Raw genomic sequence first — 21,877 nt, forward strand, 5'->3', positions numbered from 1 at the left:
CTCCTGGCAATCAGTCTCTATCAGCATACAGTGAATCCCCCCAAGAACGAGACAAGGCTCAGTGTTGAGGGTCAAGCAGTAGTCTGCTTTATTATGGGCTACCCACCCAGTATTTATGCAGGTCTCCCACTTGGTGGACACTCCCCTAGGGGACCAAATGGGAGACTGTAACAAGAGACAGACATGTATCCATTTAGGACATACAGTAACAATACTTTCCCACAATGCATCCTGGCTTCCTCCCTTCTGCCCTGGAGATAATTGAGAAGTAATTCAATTATCTCCCAGGACAGAGGCAAGACTCCATTATGCACGTGGTGAGCACAAAGCATTAAAATACTTTAAAATACACGAAGTCACATTTTATACATAAAACACAGACATGTCACATATCCCCAGATAGCTGGGATCTGAGCGCACAAAACTACCGAATAGCGCTCAGATCCTATTCACACAGTTCAATTGCCATGGAGCCAACGTCTTTAATTACACGAATAGGCTCCATGACATAGCTATCTGGGTTAACACATTCACATAACAAAAGTGCCGGATGAACCTGTGTTCGGTTCAATTGGTACGAATAAGAACCAGGAGGCGGACGGCTCAGCGGTGTTCGTGCAAATAAGTGTCCGTTTTTAGATCCATGGTGTAAGCGCTGAAAACCGCTGGCCACTCGGAACTTTTAAAATGGCCGCCGCCACGAGTTCGGTAAACGAACAAAGACCACCCTGTATTCGTCAATTAAGCTGCGGTTAATCGCAGCTTCAGGGAGGTAAATTGGCGGTACACTCCAGCTCCCAGGTGGTCGCTCCTTCGGCAATTTGTTCGGTAGATAAAATCTACCGAACACCCCGGCAGAAAGGCACGAATAAGCCTTTCTGCAGGGAAAATAAAGTATTTTAAAGTCTGGTCAATAGTCCAAAGGCAGCAGGCGGGCAACCAGGCTTCTCCAATGCAATGTGGCGAGATTGCTCTCGTCACACCCAACATGCAGAACTTGAGTCCCAGAAAATAAATAACGGAGTGCTAAAGGAAAGCAGGATAGTAACATCTCACAAGCTTCAGACTGACCGGAATCAATGTGATGCCTACAGTCAGGAAAAATATGGAACCTGCATACAGTGGCGTACCTATCACGGTTGCAGGGGCCACAGCCACGACCCCTGCTACCGTGGGCCACCTAGATGTCATAGGGGGGCCAAAGAGGTGGACCGCTGGCCACCTAATGAACCCCCCGGCTGGCGGCAGAGTTCCTGTCAGACGCAGCGAGCGAGCTGTGTTCTCTCTGCTCTGCTCCCTTGCACGCTGTTTGCTGATGCCGGGAGCCAGAATATGACATAATCAGTAGACAGCCCGTGAGGGAGCACAGCAGAGGAGCACAGCAGAGCGAACACAGCTCCCTCGCTGCATCTGACACGAACTCTGCCACCCGCCGCACTGAAGCCCCACTGGACCCCAGGGACAGATCCACGCCAGGTAGGAAGGCTGGGTGGACATTTAATATTAATAATTTGTGTGTGTCTGTAAGTGTATGCGTATGTCTGAATGTGTGTGTATGCAGTGGCGTAACTAGAAACCACGGGGGCCCCTGTACCCCACAGTCCCCGTCCCCCCAAACATGCAGGCAAACAGATACACATGCAGACAGGGCTGGCGCGTCCATAAGGCGGCACAGGCGGCCGCCTTAGGGCGCACCGGCTCTGGGGGCGCAAAATTCCAGTGACCGGCAGGAGGGAAGTGCTCCCTCCTGCTTGGTCAACTCCTGGATCCCCGGAGCTGCTGGGAGGCGTGCGGCTGAAGTTGATTAGGAGGCGGCGAGGGAGCTCTCTGATCTCTCTGACCGGCTCCCTCGCGCGCCTTTTGCTGATGCCGCGGGAGCCGGAATATGACGTCATATTCCGGCTCCCGCGGCATCAGAAAACAGCCTGCGAGGGAGACGGTCAGAGAGATCAGAGAGCTCCCTCGCCGCCTCCTTATCAACTTCAGCCACACGCCTCCCAGCAGCCTCACTGGACCACCAATGAGAGACCCACGCCAGCACTCCAGGTAGGGAGGCTGGGTGGGACATTTAAATGTAATTTATTATTAATTACTTTATTAATTACTGTGTGTGTGCATGTGAGTGTGAGTGTGTATGTCAGTGTGTATGTGTGTGAGTGAGTGTGTGTGTGTCTGTCAGTGTGTGTGTCTGTCAGTGTGTGTGTAAGTGTGTCTATGAGTTTGTGTGTGAGTGAGTGAGTGTGTCTGTCGGTGTGTGTGAGTGTGTATGTCAGTGTGTATGTGTGTCTGTGAGTTTGTGTGTGTATGTCAGTGTGTATGTATGTCTGTGAGTTTGTGTGTGTCTGTCAGTGTGTGTGTGTGTGTGAGTGAGTGTCTGTCAGTATGTGTGTCTGTCAGTGTGTGTGTAAGTGTGTCTATGAGTTTGTGTGTGAGTGAGTGTGTCTGTCGGTGTGTGTGAGTATGTCAGTGTGTGTGTGCGCATGTGAGTATGTGTGTGTGTGTTCGAGTAGGTGTCTGTGAGTTTGTGTGTGTGTGTGTGTGAGTATGTATTTTTCTGTATGCCTGTCTGTATGTATCTGTATGACGGTATGCCTCTGTATGTATGTATGTGTCCGTATGCCTGTATGTCTTGTACGTATGTTTCTGTATGTCTCTGTATGCATGTATGTAACTGGATGTATGTTTGTCTCTGAATGTCTGTATATATGTCTCTGTATGCATGTATGTAACTGTATGCCTTTAGGTCTCTGTATGTACGTATGTGTGTGTCTCTGTATGCCTGTATGTCTTTGTATGCATGTTTCTGTATGTATGTATGTGTCTGTATGACGGTATGCCTCTGTATGTATGTATGTGTCTGTATGACGGTATGCCTCTGTATGTATGTATGTGTCTGTATGCCTGTCTATATGTATGTGTCTGTATGACGTTATGTCTCTGTATGCATGCATGTATCTGTATGTGTGTATGTCTTTGTATGCCTGTATGTATGTATGTATGTGTCTGCATGCCTGTATGTCTCTGTATGTATGTTTCTTTATGCCTGTATGTCTGTATGTATGTGCCTGAATGTCTTTGTATGTATGTTTCTGTATGCCTGTCTGTATGTATGTGACTGTATGACGGTATGCCTCTGTATGCATGTATGTCTTTATATGCCTGCATGTCTCTGCTTGTATGTCTCTGACTGTATGTGTCTGTATGTCTCTGTATGATTATTGCTGTCTTTGTATGACAGTGTACCTGTATGACTTTGACTGTGTGACTGAAAAATGATGCCTGTGTGCCTGTGGCTTGGGAGGAAAGACACACAGGTGAAGATGCATTTTTTTTTTTTCATGAGGGTTGGGGGCGCCAAAATGCATCTTCGCCTGTGTAACTAAAAATCCTAGCACCGGCCCTGCATGCAGACACATACATACATACAGACACACACACAGAGACCCATACATACAGACACATGTAGAAGCACACACACATACATTTATATACACATACTCGGACATATACACATGTACACTCACAGACACACACACATACACTTACACATTCAGACACACACAAATTATTAACATTAAATGTGCACCCAATCTCCCTACCTGGTGAGCTGGCGTGGATCTGTGGGGCTTCAGTGCGGCGGGCGGCAGAGTTCCTGTCAGACGTGGCGAGGGAGCTGTGTTCTCTCTGCTCTGCTCCCTCGCGGGCTTTCTACTGAAACAAATATTTTACCTTTACTCACAACAACCTTACATTTCTATCATTTTCTTTATTTTTTAAATGTGTTTAATTTTGATAAAATTATTTACTGTTACGGTTGCCTCCAGGCTGGCTGGAAGTTGGACCGTAGAAAAGGATGCTCCTAGCGCTCACCAAAGGACCATCAGCACCACAGCCACCAAAAGCACTGCAGACTCCACGAACCACCGCTGCTGGGCTGGTATCTCACCATCTGCTCTGCGCCCTGGACCTACGACCAGGCTCCAGGTTCCAATAGGCGAACCTCTTCCTTCTGTAGAGCGAAGCAGGATCAGGAACAAGAGCTCTTACAAGAGCTCAGTAGCTAAGGGAGTATGAAGAGCATAGCAATCCCTGTAGTGATTATAGCTGTCCCCTACAAACATGAGTCAAGGCTACAAGTTAGAGGGTCAGAAGAGGTCTGAGGTGCTGGAACACCCAGCCTGGTTTTTATTACAAGTGTACACATACAGGCCACACCCAGGGGGAGGCATAAAATAACCAATAGTATCATGGGTGCAACCCACACATCCCCTCCCCTTAGTGTGACACATAATCCCATTATACATACAGTTAAAATATACTTTTTACACAACTTTCATAACTCTAAAACCATACATCACATTCACATAAAAATACATATCCACAATCAATCCATTCAGGGGAACAACATATTAAAAAATGGCATGAATCCGACCAGGGGTTCAAAAGTTACTAAAAGTATCTTTTGTCCCTTACTAGCCGCATGGCAAACCGGTTTAGACAGGTTTTACATAGGCCTCTATCCTGGAGACAAAGAGGAAAGTAATCCAATTATCCAGGGCCAGAAGCAGACTCCATTAACCACATGGTTACAGAAAGACATAAAACACTTTAAAATACAGAAAGTCACCTTTTACACATAACACACAGACATTTCACATATCCCCAGATAGCTGGAATCTGAGCGCACAAAACTACCGAATAGCGCGCAGATCCTATTCACACAGTTCAATTGCCATGGAGCTAAAGTCTTTCCCATAGTCTTTCATTATATGAATAGGCTCCATGGCATAGTTTTCTGGGGTATCACCGCTCACACAGGGCCATAGTCATAAGGAAGGAGGCTGGCAAATAGGCTTCTCCACAATCCAGGGAAGCAGGGCAATTTTCCATTTAAAGGGCCGGTTACAAATAGCAGTTTGTAACATTTACTCATTAAAAAAAATGACATATCAAGGATCAAGGGCCCAGTCGCAGCTTTGACCCCTGGGACCGTGGTAGGTACACCCCAGTGTGTATGTGTTTGTCTGTGAGTGTGTGTGTCTGAGTGTGTGTATGTGTGTCTGAGTGTGTCTGTGAGTGTGTGTGTGTGTGTGTCTGGGAGTGTATGTGTCTGTGAGTGTACGTGTGTATATGTCTGAGTGTTTCTCTAGATGTGTCTGTATGTATGGGTTTCTGTGTGTCTGTGTGTCTGTATGTATGTGTTTGCATGTGTATCTGTTTGTCTGCATGTGTGGGGGGGGGGGACATGTGGGGTAAGAGGTAGATGTATGGGGGGGCACCAGGGCAATTTCCGCACCGGGTCCCCGTGGTTTCTAGTTACGCCTCTGTCTGCATATATCATTTTGAATATATCAAAATGACAGAATACAAAGTAACACACTATTTAGTATTTAAGAAACCACAAGAAGGCACAGGAAGGAGCGAGTGATTGTTTAAATAAAACAAGCAAGCTGCCATTAGAAACATTCTTGGCTTGTTTACACGTCACAGCAGATGCAGCAGAATGTGTGTTTGGTACGTGATGCATGTTAAGCAGGTCTGGCAGAGTTTGGTGATAATTATTAAATGACGTAATGTCAAAATGCTTTTAGTTACTTTGTACATAAACGTTTGTGGACAGTTTTGGAGTCAGTGAATATTACTGTGAATATGATTATAGAAGTTTTACCTTTAAATCCACAATTCACTCCTTGCAATATTTGCCCTATAGCTTCCAATATGTAATTGTAATCTTGGATAAATGACATAATTAAAAAATCAGGACTAATAAGTGAATCTATGTTGCGTTTTTTTGTTTGTTTTTATTACACTAGCTGTGTGGAAATTATTACTAGATCACATTTGTAACCAATTTTTTTATATTTAATATTACTTAATCATACTTAATATTGTTTTATGTGTACATACAGGGTATCATAAGAAAGCCCTATCTGTCCTTTATAAATATTATACAATATGTAAGGGTGCACCTAAACAAGGAGTTACATTACAGTGAAACAAACAAATGTCAAAAGTGCAAAAAATGCCTCAGTCCAAAAATGCAGAATGTCAGAATAAGCTCAATGACGAAGGGGTTAAATGAATAGTATTAGGCTTAACGCAGTCATGGTCAATTTTTCTGGGCAAGTTTATTTTTATGTATGTTGTGAAATTATACTATACATGATAAAATAAATGTAATAAATTTACAGCTTATTTTATTTCAGGCACCGAACGTGCTCGGCTCCGAATTTCAGCGTGGAGGTATGTTGTCGTGTTGTTACTGCTTCTCCTACCGGCTGGCTGCATGGTTGCAATTCATACCAAGCTCTGTAAGTTATTATAATATAACTCATAAAATCAAATACATGTTAAAGGGACGCTATAGGCACCCAGACCCAGGCTCTTCAGCTCATTGAAGTGGTCTGGGTGAATATTCCCAGGTCCCTAAAACCTGCAAAGGAAATCATTGCCATTTTATTAAACTGCAATAATTACCTTTGTGGGTTCACTCCACCTCTAGTGGTTGTCTACCAGAAAGCCACTAGAGGGGCTTCTGGGTTGTTAGGCGACTTTTGGTTGCCTAACTGATGCTGAGCGTTCTCACGCTATGCATGACGACATCCAGCGTCACCCGAGATTAAATAATGCTTTCCTATGGGTAAAGAATTAATGTGAGCGCGGCCATTGCAGAGGGGCGGTGGTGCTGGACTCAAATAAGTCACAGAAGCGATTTTTAATGGGGGGGTGGGCATGACCTAGAGGGGCACTATACAGAGCTATAGTGCCAGGAAAACAACTTTGTGTTCCTGTCACTATAGTTTTCTTTAAAGGATAGGCGTTTATTAAAACTTAATTGAACCAACGTAAAAATTCCCCAGTGTTATCAAATAAATACTGAAAACCAAAAAAGGAAATGTGCGGTATGCAATATATAAATACTTATCTGAAAGCATAATTTTGCTCATAAACATGTAAAATAAAATACAAGCACATAATACAATAATCAAATAAAGGACCCCGGCCAACATGCAGCAGAATAACACATCTAAGAGCCTTATCTGGCTCAAAAGAACTTGGCTGTGTGCGTCCATCCTCGGAGAATAACTCCCCTTAATATAGTGCTCTGGACCTCCGTAAATTGGAAGAAAACCGAAGTAGCTCCATTTTGTCCACACTGGATACTCCACCTTTAAACCCACCACAAAGTACAACGCATTTCGCTATGAAATGCTACTTCCTCTGATCCTCCTTCTTTGGATTCCATTGCTCTCCTGTTATATATGCCGTCTCGGTGTAAAACCCATGGTTTTCTTACATTTTACAGACATCCTGTGCATTGTTTCTTGAGACTTATTGTATCAGGAAAATTAAAATATACCTTAGGGATTCATTTTGAGTCTAATGTGGCTCGTTGGTGTGTGAGAGGATAAACATTGATGGCATCTTTTAGGGTAGGCATTTCTCAATGTGTAGCGCTCTTTCTATAATAATGTACGAACAGTAATAGATAATAACTTTCATGGAAGGTACAATTTGTTTATATTTTTTCCCTAGGTGATCGCTCTTCATGAAACCTCAAATAACGCCAGCACCCCGAATATTTAACAATTTTTTTTTTAATAAATTAGATAAAATACATTATAGTTTTTTTTTTTGTTTGTTTTTATTGTAAATTAATTTCTCATTATGTGGATAATGGGGTAAGAGAGGAAAAAACTGAAACAAATATTTTAACTTTACTCACAACAACCTTACACGTCTATCATTTTCTTTATTTTTTAAAATGTATTTAATTTTGATAAATTATTTACTCATTAAAATAAATAATGACATATAAAGGGCAGAAAAATAAGAGACAAAAATAAAATCTACACAATTACTAATAATTTTTTTTTTTATTCTTTATTTTTGGTGTGCAAGTTTCAACAGCAAGCCTGTGTTGCCACAACAGCAGTCACAGGCATAACATCATCGTACATTATCAAACATGGCAAGTAGGAGAACTGCACAATTTTATCATTTGAAGCAGAAAAGGTCGGCATAGCATAGTTTTTAAAATATATGCCATAAGAACTTGGTCCAGGTATGCATAGATTCAGTACTGGCTTGTTAACGTTAGAAAGAAACATGTTATGGTCGCTAAACTGAAACAAAAACATTGCAAAGTATGGGCGATTAAAAAGTTAGAGTGTAGTGTTACCCTGCTAGCCAGTGCAACCACCGAAAGCTATGCAACTTAGCTCGCTGAATTTGAGGACACAGCTATGTGAGTGATAGGGCTGTGGGTGATAGGGCTGTACTGGGTAGGAGTAATGGGCTATTTGGAACATTCATCCCATACCCACAGCATATCTATAGTTAAGTAGCTAGACTGCATGTACAAGCTTAAATAGAAGTTATGCTTTGGACTAATGTATATTGCATAGTATTTTAAAACAAGTATAGAGTATAAGTATAAAACAAGATGTCAGGCTATAACAGAATACACCACCATGTCTTTATGAAAGGTATATGCTATTCTCAAAGCATATAGATGGGCAAGACATGATGGGTGTTAGAAAGTGAGCTTAGGCTACTTTAATATGACCCAAGATGTGTTTTACCACTGGAATGGTATTCGGAGGGAGTACAGTTGTAAATGGGCTGTGGTGGAGGTCCTTGAGCCCCGTTCAAACGGTTAGTCTTAGCCGGAGCGAGAGTTCATACCTTTGTTTAGCTGACAAAGGAAAAACGTCCGGTGAGCAGTCTCGAGCTCAGAGTCCCGGTTCATGTGGTGGCTGCCGCATAGGGTTCCGCAGGTCTTTGCCGCGGCACAAATTCCGGTGCGCTGGCCGAGTTCTTCCCAAAGCTGCAGCCTGTGGGACCCCTCTGCGCCTTTGCAGCTTCCAGGGTTGTCAGTGGGACATTTAGCTTCTCCAAGGCCCCTGCGGCCTCTTGTAGGTAGGTTCCGAGCTAGCAAAGGGCCACTTGCGCCCTCTATGCACGGTATCCGGCCAGGTCCCCAGCGGTATCGGATCTGTTGCTGCCGTAGGAGGGAGGTGACCTGCCGGAGGGACCTTCTCCAGGACAGTGTACCACTCGATAAATCCGCATAGAAATAGAGGGACGTTTCTTCAAAGGTATATGGTGACAGGCCCTTGGTGGCGTCGAGTACTGCCTTTTTGTCGCTTGCTGTTTGAAAGCGGAGGATTACATCCCCAGTGGCCGTTGGTGGTGCTGTAATCGGCTTTGGGATGCAAAAGATCCCATCCAGCGTGATCGTTTTTGACACTTTTGGGGTCAGAAGCGCGGTTAGCAGTCGCATGGCGTAGTGAGGGAGCTCTGCCTCCAGTGTGGAGTCCGCGACCCCTCTTAGCTTCAGGTTATTTTGGCGTCTCCTATCTTCTTGTGTGGCCAACTGCTGTTCATGGAGTGTCGCTTGCTTTTTCAGATCGCAGACTGCCGCTTGCAGTTCCGCAATTTGGCTTGCATGGTCTCTGGAGGCGCTTTCCACCGTTCCCAGCCGGGCGCACAGGCCTTTCAGGTCTTTCCTGATTGTTGCCACCTCCGTTGAAATTTTCTCATGGTGGGAGGCCATAAGTTCCGTGATAGCCTCCATGGTTACCGGTGTGTGGGTTGGTGTGGGTGGTCGAGGTCTCTCAGGCAGTGGTGATAAGCTTGTCGGTATGAGGCTCCTTTCTCCTTCGTCGGATGTCTCATAAGAGAAGTCTGTACATCCCCCATGCAGGGACTCCATTGATGCACTCGCGGCCTTGTGGGCCTGCCTCCACATGTCCCCGATGTACATACCCTGACGGGGCTTGTCGGGCTTTTGTTTTTTCATTTTTCTGCCCATTTTTGTCAGGTTTGTCTAAGGGTACTTTGGGGGTCCGTTGGGCCAGGTTGGGTTCCAATATTGGCAGATTTGAGCAGTTTTAGTCGGGAGCTCCTCGGCCATGCGACTATCCGTGTCAGTAGCTAGACTCCGCCTCCTCTACACAATTACTTTTTATTTAAAGAAACCCCATAGTCGCCAAATCAACTTAATTAATATGTGGTGTTCCCTATCGCTACTTCCCACTTTTATTTCCTGTAACATTGTAACTCTTTATAGAAAACTCTTGAAATGCATCAATATCACCATAAAGCTGTCTATGGCACGACGGTCTCTGGAAAAGGAAATGTGTCATAAATACGTGGTTATATTTTGACTGTCGGTCACTATGGTAACTGGTCTGGTCACTGGCCTTTTTTTCTTTTTTTTTTTATATCTTGTGTCTGAAAGAGAAGAGATTGACATATACAGGGTTATTCACCATTGTAGCGGAGTGCAATAGTATAATCCACGATCTCCGCTGGTATCACAGGTAAATCCACAGTCAGCGCTAGTGTCAGGATCGGGACAGGGATCCAACACGCAGAGTACAAACGGGAGAGATGTACGTATACCGGACCTTAGAATGGCCGGACTAACGTAAGGAGAAAGCAAAGAATGGTCAGAGACAAGCCGAGGTCGAGGGAACGAGAGAACAGGTAAGCGAGAGACAAGCCGAGGTCAAAGGACACGAGAGGTAAACAGGAACGAAAGTACAAGCCGAGTCAAAACCAAATAGACAATAGAAATAAGAGCACTGAGGAACCAGACAAGCTAGAACCACGACAGGGCAATGAACCATTACACACATCCCTCTTTTATACCCTGGTTCTTTAATTGATGACTCCGCCCTTGCCGAGCCCTGATTCGTTGTTCCGAACTAGATTGACAGGTTGGGATGTGATTGCCGTCATGACGTCGGCTCCTGAGCGCCGTGTCATAAAAGGAAGCGGGGCTATCGCGGCCGGCGTGAGAATGACTATGAGAGCTGTGAGGATTGGATGAATCAGCCCCCCTGAGAGAACGGCCGTCGGGAAGTCTAACCTCCTCCGAGGTAGAGACTTCAGGTACCCTGACAGTACCCCCCCTCAGAAACGCCCACCGGGCGGAAGGAACCGGGGCGAGACGGAAAGCGAGCATGAAAAGCCCTGAGGAGGCGAGGAGCATGCACATCTTCCTGGACCACCCAAGACCTCTCCTCAGGACCATATCCTTTCCAGTCAACAAGATATTGCACCCTCCCCCGAGAAATTCGAGAATGGAATTGATCTTATACTCCTCCTGACCCTCAACCTGGACAGAACGAGGGGAAGGCACAGTGGAGGAAAATCTGTTACACACCAAAGGTTTCAATAAAGAAACATGAAAGGAGTTTGGGATGCGCAAGGCAGGCGGAAGAGCCAGACGATACGCAACTGGATTTATACAAGACAGAATCCTGTAAGGGCCTATGTAACGAGGAGCAAATTTCATGGAAGGAACTTTCAAGCGGATGTTTCTGGTACTCAACCATACCCTATCACCCGGAGAGAACACAGGAGCCACCCTTCTACGTTTGTCAGCGTGTCGTTTGGACACCATGGAATTATGAATAAGAATTTGTCGAGTCTGATCCCACAACTTTCTCAGATTGGCAACATGAATATCGACCGACGGTATCCCCTGGGAGGGGGAGACCGACGGAAGAACGGAAGGATGAAAGCCATAATTCATGAAAAAGGGGCTAGAACGAGTAGAATCGCAAACAACGTTGTTGTGCGCAAACTCCGCCCAAGGAATCAGACCGACCCAATCGTCCTGGTGTTCAGAAACAAAACAACGCAAGAACTGTTCCACCTTTTGGTTGGTGCGTTCGGCAGCTCCGTTGGACTGGGGATGATAGGCAGAGGAAAAATTTAATTTGATACCAAGTTGAGAACAGAAGGATCTCCAAAACCGGGAAACAAATTGGGAACCTCTATCAGAAACGATTTCAGAAGGAATCCCATGTAAACGTAAAATCTCCTTCGCGAAAATCTCAGCCAATTCGGGAGAAGAGGGCAATTTAAGCAGAGGTACAAAATGTGCCATTTTGGTAAACCTGTCAATTACTGTGAGGATAACCGTATGTTTCTTAGAAACCGGTGAATCAACAATGAAGTCCATAGCCAGACAAGACCATGGTTTGTCAGGAATTTCTAGGGGGTGCAAAAGCCCACATGGAAGCGTATGAGGTTGTTTAGTCCTCATACAGACATCACATGCCCCGACGAATTCCTTAAGATCCTTACGTAACGAAGGCCACCAAAAATCTTTAGAGATCAGAGAACATGACTTGCGTATGCCAGGGTGTCCGGCAAATTTACTGTTATGAAAACACTGCATAAGTTCCAGTTGGAGTTTAGGAGGAACGAAGTACCGATCCCCCGGAATAGGTCCGGGTGCCAGATGTTGTAACTTCTTGATCTCATCCAGCAACGGAGAGTGAATCTTGATGCTAGTGCTGGCAATAATATTACACTTGGGAACTATAGAAGAAAAAACCATATCAGGCATAGTAGAAGGTTCATGTTGGCGGGACAATGCATCGGCCTTAGAATTCTTAGAACCAGGTCTATAAGTGAGCACATAGTTGAAATGAGTAAGGAACAAAGACCAACGAGCCTGCCTGGCGGACAATCGCTTGGCTTCCCCTATATATGACAAATTCTTGTGATCCGTCAAAATAGTAACCGGGTGTAAAGTCCCTTCCAACAAATGTCTCCACTCCTTTAAAGCCATAATTACCGCTAACAGTTCCCTGTCACCAATATCATATCTGCTCTCAGGCCCAGACAATTTCCTGGAAAAAAAAACACATGGATGCAGTGGTTTATTCAAACTTAACCTTTGGGACAGAATAGCGCCTACACCTGTCTCTGAGGCGTCTACCTCGAGTAAAAAAGGCAAAGAGGTGTCAGGATGAACTAATATCGGTGCTGAGGCAAACTGTTCCTTGAGAGTACTGAAAGCAACAAGCGCCTCCGGAGACCAGGTCTTAGTATCAGCACCCTGTCTAGTCATGTTGGTAATAGGAGCAATAATAGACGAGTACCCCTTAATGAAGCGCCTATAGTAATTCGAGAATCCGATAAACCTCTGAATGGCCTTGAGTCCCTTGGGCAATGGCCAATCCAAGATAGATTGGAGTTTAACAGGGTCCATCTTAAACCCCTCTCCAGAAATAACGTAACCAAGAAAGTTTACCTGAGATTGGTCAAAGCTACACTTCTCCAATTTGCAGTACAAACCATGCTGTAGGAGTTTATGCAATACCCTTCTGACTTGTTTGTGATGAATCTCAGGCTCTCTAGAGTGTATTAGTATATCATCCAAATAAACTATAACACATTCATGTTGAAATTCCCTAAGAACCTCATTAATCAAGTCCTGGAATACAGCAGGAGCATTGCAAAGCCCGAAGGGCATTACCGTGTACTCATAGTGGCCATACCGGGTATTGAAAGCCGTTTTCCATTCATCACCCTGCTGAATTCTCACCAAGTTATAAGCTCCCCTCAGATCTAACTTGGTAAAAATCAGGCGATCAAATAGCTCAGTAATCAGGGGAATCGGATAAGCATTTCTGATTGTTATCTTGTTCAAGCCCCGATAATCAATGCAAGGCCGTAGTGTGCCGTCTTTCTTATCTACATAAAAAGAAACCGGCCCCGGCTGGAGAAGAGGATCTCCTAATAAACCCTTTGTCTAGATTCTCCTGAATGTATTCCTCTAAGACTACGTTCTCCTTAGTGGATAGAGGATATACATTACCCCTCGGAGGCATAGTACCAGGTAGGAGATTAATCTTACAATCAAATGACCTGTGTGGGGGGTAAAGTATCAGCCTTACTCTTATCAAAGACTGCCTTTAAATCCAGGTACTGAGAAGGTATCTGTAAATCTGTGGGCTGGTTAGAGTTACTAGGTGTGTCCACTACGCACAACGGTGAGACTTTCTGTACACAACCTTTCTGGCAACCCTGACCCCAAGAGACTATTTCACCTTGTTCCCAATCAATAGTAGGGTTATGCTTTTTAAGCCAGGGATACCCCAAAACTATAGGAACTGAAGGAGATGAGATAAGCATGAGAGAAATCTCCTCCTCGTGTAAAATACCAATGGTTAACTTAACTGGTATAGTCTCACGAGAAATAACAGGATCTGATAATGGTCTACCATCTATGGCCTCAACGGCCAAGGGAGTCTCCTTTAGCTGAGATGGGATAGAGTGGTTCTTGACAAAGGTTTGATCAATAAAGCTTTCAGCTGCTCCGGAATCTATTAATGCCATAGCATTAAGTACTCCCTTTTCCCAAGTTAAAGAAACCTGTAATAGTAACCTATGATCCCTGTAATCATATGTAGAGGACAAAATAGAAACACCCAAGGCCTGTCCTCTTGAGAAACTTAGGTGCGAGCGTTTTCCGGACGGTTAGGGCAATTTAGGCGTAAGTGACCTCCTACTCCACAATACCTACACCGACCCTCCCTTCTCCTATATTGTCTTTCATTTTCTGAAAGGCGAGTGTTACCAATCTGCATAGGTTCTGGGAGAGCTAGAATAGTAGATTCAGAATTCTGAAATGCGGGAGCTAGTCTTAAGGAAGGTCTATAACCATTATCACGAGTGTTCTGCCTCTGTCTCATGAGTTCATCTATACGAGAGATAAATGAAATTAATTCCTCTAAATTTTCAGGAAGATCCCTTGTGGCAACCTCGTCTTAGATCGCATCTGATAATCCGTTCAGAAATACGTCCATATAGGCTTGTTCATTCCACTTGACCTCTGCCGCCAAGGATCTGAACTCTAGCGCATAATCCACAAGGGTTAGACTATGCTGTCTAAGACGTAATAGTAATCTAGCTGCACTGGCCTTTCTCCCTGGGGGATCAAAAGTCCTCCTAAAAGTAGTAATAAACGCATTGTAGTTATAGACTACTGGATTATCATTTTCCCACAGAGGGTTAGCCCATCTAAGAGCTTTGTCAATGAGTAGCGAGATTATGAATCCAACCTTCGCCCTGTCTGTAGGGTAGGCGCGGGGTTGTAATTCAAAATGAATCCCTATCTGGTTTAGAAAACCTCGACAGGTATCCGGAGAACCGCCATACCGTAAAGGGGAAGTAACACGGGAAGAAGTTCCCATTGTGGCTACCTCTAGGCCTGTGTTAGCAAGAGAGATGGGTGGTGTACGCATCTCCTCTGCTTGATTACTCGGATGGGATAGCAATGCTTGCAGCGCTAGGGCCATTTGGTCCATGGCTTCAAACCTCGAGTCAGGAGAACCAATCTGAGCGTTTGTACCTGCAGGATCCATTGCCCTGTCGTAATGTCAGGATCGGGACAGGGATCCAACACGCAGAGTACAAACGGGAGAGATGTACGTATACCGGACCTTAGAATGGCCGGACTAACGTAAGGAGAAAGCAAAGAATGGTCAGAGACAAGCCGAGGTTGAGGGAACGAGAGAACAGGTAAGCGAGAGACAAGCCGAGGTCAAAGGACACGAGAAGTAAACAGGAACGAAAGTACAAGCCGAGTCAAAACCAAATAGACAATAGAAATAAGAGCACTGAGGAACCAGACAAGCTAGAACCACGACAGGGCAATGAACCATTACACACATCCCTCTTTTATACCCTGGTTCTTTAATTGATGACTCCGCCCTTGCCGAGCCCTGATTCGTTGTTCCGAACTAGATTGACAGGTCGGGATGTGATTGCCGTCATGACGTCGGCTCCTGAGCGCCGTGTCATAAAAGGAAGCGGGGCTATCGCGGCCGGCGTGAGAATGACTATGAGAGCTGTGAGGATTGGATGAATCAGCCCCCCTGAGAGAACGGCCGTCGGGAAGTCTAACCTCCTCCGAGGTAGAGACTTCAGGTACCCTGACAGCTAGAAAGCAAGGCAATATCCCCAATCCTCCCAATAACCGGACGAAACACAGTCTGGGAGTCAACTAACTGGCTTTATTCACAGACTTCCATATTTATACAGTTCCCCATGCAAGGGGTTTCCTTACAGATGTTTCAGGGGATTTCTCCCATCAGGCAGTGTAATTCTCCCAACAGGCATTGCTGCACGAGAGGGATACTCCCACTAAAATGGACGGTTAAGTGGATTATCCCCTCGTGCAGCAAAACCGGCAATTCACATAAAAATCTGTATTTTACACAATATTCATCTCTTTTACACGAACAGCCATTCGGTAGATAGCTGGGGTCTGCGGGCACATTTAGTGAGAATACCGCTCAGATCCCAGCTAAACTAACCGAACACCGCACGAAATACACTTAACCATTGTAACGGACCGTTTCAGCATATGAGGGGTTAAAATCCGTTTAGGCGATAATCCCCTTTTCTCAGAAAGGCACAGCTACTGCAGAACATCAAAACTCACGAATTGGATATAGGTGAATGCATCAAACTCCCGAACTGCATACCAGGGAATAAGATAGCACTCCAACTGGAACCTCACGAATAGCTGCTAGCAGACGAACAGGAAAAGCAGACATCAGCTTACACTCCTAGCAATCAATCTTCCAGCAGCATACAGTGAATCCCCCCAAGAGCGAGACAAGGCTCCGTGTTGAAGGTCAAGCAGTGGTCTGAGGTGCTGGCACACCCAGCCTGGTTTTTATTACATGAGTACACATACAGGCCACACCCAGGCGGAGGCCTAAAATAACCAATGACATAGATGTTACCTCCCACACATCCCCTCCCCTTAGTGTGACACATAATCCCATTATGCATACAGTTTAAAATATACTTTTACACAACTTTCATAACTTTAAAACCATACATCACATTCACACAATTACATATCCACAATCAATCCATTCAGGGGAACAACATATTAAAAAATGGCATGGATCAGACCAGGGGTTCAAAAGTTAGTAAAAGTATCTTTTGTTCCCCCTGGCTGGCAGAAAAAACATCCCCACAATGCATCCCGGTTTCCTCCCTTCTGCCCTGGAGATAATTGGAAAAGTAATCCAATTATCCAGGACTAGAGGCAGACTCCATTAACCACATGGTTGCAAAACGACATAAAACACTTTAAAATACATAAAGTCACATTTTACACATAACACACAGACATTTCACATATCCCCAGATAGCTCAGGTCTGAGTGCACATTATTAGGTGAATGGCACTCAGACCAACCGAATACAGTTTAATCGCCATAGAGCCAAAGTCTTTAATCACACGAATAGGCTCCATGGCATAGCTATCTGGGTTACCACAGCTCACACAGGGCAAGTACCAAATGACCCCACTGTATTTAAAGGGCCAGAAAGAGTGACATACACTCTGGTATGGCCGAATACTGTTTTTAAAGGGCCCAATCTCCCAGGGCCATAGTCCAAAGGCAGCAGGCGGGCAACCGGGCTCCTCCAAAACAATGTGGCGAGATTGGTTCCGTCACAACCATCGAGTTCGGTTTGAAACTACCGAACACCGATGGGGAACATAATGTGATGGGAGCGGAACTCCCGAACGCTCTGGAAGTCCAGCGGTGTTCGTATCATCGAGTAGCCGTTTTCAGTTCCAGGCACTCGATGACCGAACACCGCTGAAGAGACAAAGGATCCAAGATGGCCGACCGCCGCATGGTCGGTAGTCGAACGGCAGCCACCTAGGAGAGCCTTTAATTACCGATTGCAACATTGTTGCAATCGGTTAACAAGCGCCACATGTCTCTAAGTGGGTGGGCTATCAGGTGGGCCCGTATTCGTTTCACGAACAGCCCGGATAGCCGCTGTTCGTGAAACAAAGTATCTGGATGCTAGCTGCGTACGGCTGCTAACACACGAATCCCAATGGCAACATAAGACAGGCAAAATGATATACAGGGTACAGCAAAGAATACGGACAGCCTTTTGACAGGAATAGTTCAGAAGTGGCTAGGTTTGCCACAATGCTCCCCCAGAACCCAGCCGGCATACACAGTCTGATCCCAACGGATCGGCTTGGGGAGGTCCGGGAGAGTACTCACAGATCACTTCTCAAGTTCAGTTTGTCTGGATAACCCATCAGCGTTACCGTTTTGTTTCCCTGGGCGGTAGTGCATCGTAAAGTCAAAGGGCTGCAGCGCCAAACTCCAGCGCAGCAGCCTGGCATTGTCCCCAGCCACACGGTTTAGCCACACCAACGGGTTGTGATCTGTGAGTAGGGAAAAAGGTTGCCATCTGACGGCTCGATAACCCCTAGCTGTAACATCTCGTCTAGCTCAGCCTTCATATGTGTCCTGACTGATTCGGGGACACGATATGGAGCCTGTCGCATAGGTAGCTGTCCCGGGGTCTCGACTCGGTGGGTGGCCAGCGGAGCAGGGGCCAATCACATAGGTGGTGTCACATCTCTGTTCCACCACCTGGTATGGGCCTTGCCAGATGGCCTGCAGCTTGTCTGTGCGGACGGGTTTTAAAATCAACACCTTCTGTCCCACTTGAAAGCTGCGGTCTCTGGCTCCCCTATCGTACCAGCGGCGCTGGCGTTGCTGGGCCGCCTGGAGGTTGGTGCGCACAGTCTGAGTCAGCGCCTCCAGACGGTCCCGGAACTCCAGTACGTACGATACAATAGGGGTTCCATCTGAGCTACTCTCCCCTTCCCAGTGCTCCCTAATTAGATCTAATGGCCCTCGTACTCTCCTTCCAAACAGTAATTCAAACGGGGAGAATCCTGTCGATTCCTGGGGTACCTCCCTATAGGCAAAGAGCAGGTGGGGTAAAAACCGTTCCCAGTCTTTATGTGTTTCTCCAAATGTATGGAGCTTCAGCGTACCATTAAATCTTTCGCATAGCCCATTGGACTGGGGGTGGTAGGCAGAATTTACTATTGGCTTAATGCCACATACCTTCCACAGATGTTGGGTGACCTCGGCGGTGAATTGGGTGCCCCTATCAGATATTATTTCTTGGGGAAACCCCACCCGGGAAAATATCTTCATTAACGCCTCGGCCACTGTTTCGGCATGAATATTAGTGAGGGCTACGGCCTGGGGTACCGGGTGGCATAGTCCACTACAGTTAAGATATATCTTTTCCCCGAGGGACTGGGTTTTGGTAAGGGGCCCACTATGTCTACAGCTACCCTACTGAACGGTTCTGCAATAATAGGGAGGGGACATAGTTTGGCTTTGTGGCGGTCACCTCGTTTGTCTACTCGTTGGCAAACATCACAGGAGGTGCAGTATTGTTGCACATCTTTAGAAATCCCGGGCCAGAAGAATGCATGGGTTAACCTATATTGGGTACGGGTCATCCCTAGATGCCCAGACAAGGGGATATCGTGAGCAATCCTAAGTAGTTCCTGCCGATACTTCTGGGGAACCACTAGCTGTTTGGTTGTCACTGTGACTGTCCCTCCCTTTCTCCCATGTGTACCGCTCCCCCTCTAACCCTGCCTGGTCGGTGTGTACTTTGTCCCTGTATACCTGTAGGGTGGGGTCTGACTTCACCTCTGTCTCAAATGTAGTTGGGGTATCCCAGGACATGTGTGTCATGTGGGGGTCATGGTCTCTTACCTGAGCCTCAGAGTGTGGTGGTGGAACCGTGGTGCAAGCCTGTTGCCGTGTAGTCACTGGATGGGCTTCCTGGTGTGGAGCCTGGGGTATAAAAGCAGAAGTCATCTGGCCCAAGTCATTCCCCAGTACAACATCCGCTGGTAAGTTTTGCATGAGGCCCACTTCCACAGTCCCCTCTCCCACACCCCAATCCAAATGTACTTTGGCAGTGGGTAGTCGGTACACTGCTCCCCCTGCCACTCGTACTGCCACTGACCCGCCAGTGTGTGTTGAACCTGGGACTAAATGAGGTGCTACCAAAGTTAGAGTGGCTCTGGAATCTCGGAGCCCTTGTACCTCCTTCCCCTCCAGGGTCACTAGCTGGCAATGATGCTGCCTGTTGTCGGTGGCTCGAACCGACATCACCTCGTGTAGTACTCCTAGAGGTTCCTCGGTCTGAGTGCTCAATATTTCCTGGGTGGCTGGTGCTACTTGATAATGATGAGCCGCGGCCCTTGGTACCAAATTTTGTCGGACTTGGTTCCACGCTTGTCTGCTCCGGTTCTGAGTGCACTCTCGGGAAATATGTCCCCACTGTTTGCAGGTGTGACACTGGATGTTAGCCCGGCCATTATATCGGGAGGGAGGTGGTCTAGACAGTGGTACTGTGGGGCCGGTAGGCGTAAAGTTACTGGGAGACACGGTGGGTCGAGGATAAGTTCTAGTTAGGGGTCCGTGGTGTCTCCTGGCATCAAAATGCTGGTCAGCTAGTCGAGCCGCTTCCGTTAGGGTGAGAGGTTTCCGATCTCTCACCCATTCTTGTGCCTCTGGGGACAAGCCATTAAAGAATTGTTCCAACAGCATTAACTGCCTCAATTCTTCCACAGTATTGGCGTTGCTGGCTTGTATCCACCCTTGTGATGCTTGGTCCAGCTTGTGCGCCCACTCTGCATGGGAATCTTTTTCTGGTTTGCGCAAGCCTCTGAACTTGCGCCGGTATGCCTCCGAGGTAATGGCATACCTCTCTAAAATCGCCCTTTTTACTTTTGTATAATCCTTGCTGTCCCCTCGGGGTACAGCGCAGTAGGCTTCCGCTGCCCTTCCCGATAGTTTGCCTGCCAGTAGGGGTACCCATACTGCCAGTTCCAAGTCATGCAGATCACACAGCCTCTCAAAATCTTGTAAATACCCGTCAATCTCATCTTTTTCTTCACAAAACACCTTAAATGCGTGATATGGGATTTTGGGCTTTACCTGGCCGTAAATGGAGGCAGTAACAGACTCTGCCCTGGACGGTGGTTCCGGGGTGCGGTTTGCCATCAGATAATCATGCACATCTGACATCAGCACGGTCATTATCTCCATGGGTACTGGCTGCGGCAAAAACTGCATCCTGGTTCTCAGCTCCCTTTGGTATGGGGTCTCTTCCATGGCTGGTGGAGGTGTAGCGCTGCGGACTCTGTCTCCCTCCATCAGCTCAGCGATCAGCACAGCTTTGGATTTATTGCTGGCTATTTTACCCCTGGCTTCCAGTAGCTCTTTTAATGTCTGCCGTTTCAATGCAGTATAATCAATCTCCATACGAATTGCCCTTTGCTTTCCTTGTTCGGTAGGTTCAGTTTACACGAACACCGCTTTTCGGCTGTAAGGTTGGATCCCGTCGCTTGCCACCAATTGTAGCGGAGTGCAATAGTATAATCCACGATCTCCGCTGGTATCACAGGTAAATCCACAGTCAGCGCTAGAAAGCAAGGCAATATCCCCAATCCTCCCAATAACCGGACGAAACACAGTCTGGGAGTCAACTAACTGGCTTTATTCACAGACTTCCATATTTATACAGTTCCCCATGCAAGGGGTTTCCTTACAGATGTTTCAGGGGATTTCTCCCATCAGGCAGTGTAATTCTCCCAACAGGCATTGCTGCACGAGAGGGATACTCCCACTAACATGGACGGTTAAGTGGATTATCCCCTCGTGCAGCAAAACCGACAATTCACATAAAAATCTGTATTTTACACAATATTCATCTCTTTTACACGAACAGCCGTTTGGTAGATAGCTGGGGTCTGCGGGCACATTTAGAGAATACCGCTCAGATCCCAGCTAAACTAACCGAACGCCGCACAAAATACACTTAACCATCGAGTTCGGTTTGAAACTATCGAACACCGATGGGGAACATAATGTGATGGGAGCGGAACTCCCGAACACTCTGGAAGTCCAGCGGTGTTCGTATCATCGAGTAGCCGTTTTCAGTTCCAGGCACTCGATGACTGAACACCGCTGAAGAGACAAAGGATCCAAGATGGCCGACCGCCGCATGGTCGGTAGTCGAACGGCAGCCACCTAGGAGAGCCTTTAATTACCGATTGCAACATTGTTGCAATCGGTTAACAAGCGCCACATGTCTCTAAGTGGGTGGGCTATCAGGTGGGCCCGTATTCATTTCACAAACAGCCCGGATAGCCGCTGTTCGTGAAACAAAGTATCTGGATGCTAGCTGCG

Source organism: Pelobates fuscus, chromosome 1 (genome assembly GCF_036172605.1).
Source record: "Pelobates fuscus isolate aPelFus1 chromosome 1, aPelFus1.pri, whole genome shotgun sequence".
NCBI classification, from domain to species: domain Eukaryota; kingdom Metazoa; phylum Chordata; class Amphibia; order Anura; family Pelobatidae; genus Pelobates; species Pelobates fuscus.